Source organism: Nothoprocta perdicaria, unplaced genomic scaffold, assembly GCF_003342845.1.
Source record: "Nothoprocta perdicaria isolate Ctin4 unplaced genomic scaffold, notPer1 scaffold_133, whole genome shotgun sequence".
Taxonomy (NCBI): Eukaryota; Metazoa; Chordata; class Aves; order Tinamiformes; family Tinamidae; genus Nothoprocta; species Nothoprocta perdicaria.
Window position 1 is genome coordinate 231,544 of NW_020454461.1, and position 2,193 is coordinate 233,736.

Genomic DNA, 2,193 nt, shown 5'->3' on the forward strand with positions numbered 1-2,193 from the left:
GGCACCGAGCTGTGCTGCGCGCCCGCGCTGTGCGCCGTGCTGTGCTGCGCACCTCGCTATACTGCGCGCCCGTGCTGCGCACCTCGCTATGCTGCGCGCCCGCGCTGCGCGCCCGCGCTGTGCTGCGCACCTCGCTATGCTGCGCGCCCGCGCTGTGCGCCGTGCTGTGCTGCGCACCTCGCTATGCTGCGCGCCCGCGCTGCGCGCCCGCGCTGTGCGCCGTGCTGTGCTGCGCACCTCGCTATGCTGCGCGCCCGCGCTGCGCTCCTGCGCTGTGCTGCGCACCCGCCTGCAACGTAGGTGTGCCCGTCAGCGCCCGTCCCCCTGCGCATCCCAAGTGTGCGGCTCAGGAGGAATTCCTCGGGATTACGCCAGGGAGGAAAAGCTCCGCAGGGATCKTTGTATATACAACAAGCCGCGGATACATTTTTTGGGGGAGCACTCGGGAGTCAATCTGACGTTGCGCTTATTAGTTAAAYGAGTGTTTCAGTGCTCTTCGGCGTGCGCCGGCCTCGGGAAACACGAGCACACTCACAGGCTCGACATCCAGCGAGGATGCCATCCAGCACGGGCAAGGGTGCTTTTGCTTTCAGGGTACATCTTATTAGCAAAGTCACAGCCATGCCTAGCCACAACACGGATTTATTCCTCCCTGAAAGAAATGGATTGAAGATTAGGTAAAAAGACATAATTGAAAATATTGTCAATCGTGTTGTCCTATTTAAATCAATTTTCTTTTAAATTTAAGCAAAATTGTTGTACAGATATGTTTCTTCCACTCAGAATATTCCTCCTTCTTGCCAAGTTCTGCATTATGTCATTTCTAAATAAAACACAAGGAATATCATGGGAGTCCCAAGGAATAACAAAGTGGTATGATGCAGCATAAGAACATGAAAAGWCCATAAAAAAATGTTCAAGTGCAAAGACACAGCACTTGTATACAAGCAGTGCAATGCTCAGAAAAAATGCAGTAAAGATTTTGATGATAAAAGTTTTATAATTTTTGGCTAAACAGAAGATTAGAGTATAGCCAGTAATGTTTCATTTTATGGGACAGTTTTCTAGGCTCAAAATAAGTTAGGATTTTTAAAGGATTTGGGGAAAGGTGCTTAAGAGAAAAAGAGAGACAGAAAGATTAGTAGCAAAAGCCTTAGTACTCAAAGCAGGACAGAAGTAAAAGTTCAAAACCCAGAAAGTGGCTGCACTGCTTAAGGTACTGTTCTACAGCCAAATCCACTTACAATTTTTATAAAGAGGCTTAATTTCATCTCTCTGTCTTGGAGGAGCACAAAGGCATCAGCTCTTTTAAGGCAATAAATTCTCATTAATGCTTAATAATTTTGAGATGATAAGCTCACATCACTATACACCTGTGTAGGAGCATACTGGATCTTAGTAATTCACAATTTCTGCTTCTATTTTCTTCAGTTTCTTCCAGAAATGACAAGGAAGTGTTTGACAAAACCACAAAGATCAAACCAAGTATCTAGTTAATTCAAATATGTTGTGAGTTAAAGATCTGTAAGACCCTGAGCATGTCAAGCTACAGATAACTGTTAAATGCTATAGTGGACTCTGAAAAGTGGCCGTATCACTTGTTACAGAAAAAGTCTGTCTGGATTTTCCACATCTGTAAGAAGCTTCTCCCAGGAGTCTTGCTGAGTTGTATGATCATCATTTTGTAAAAGGGTTGGACCTTCCTCAAATAAACTGCACAGTGACAACGTGGAAAAATGACTGGATGCGGAAACATATTAGTAAAACGCCAAATTCTAAATAAAAAAAAATGTATTTCCACCTAAATTTATCATTTTGTACAAGTTAAAGTAGATGGAGGGAATAATAACTTGCAGGTATGGACTGTGAGGCAAAACAAGGAGCACAAAATGAAAGGTTCACCCCAAAACATCATTGCTGGCCTGCTGTACTGAGGGAAACAACATTCCCTCAGCAGCTTCTAAATAGGTTCAACTGGAGTCTTTAAATTCTTRATTTAGAGGCAATTAGCAATACAAAGAATTGCTATATAGGACTGTGACTTTATTGCAGCTTCACTTTATTGCAGCATAGAGCTAACACCGTTCTCTTACTTTTTTTTTTTCTCCAAGATTAGACAAAGAAGGAAAGAATTGCTTCAGTGCTCCCTATGAGCTGTTACTTAAGGGTAAGCCACAACCAATCCTCCAGAAA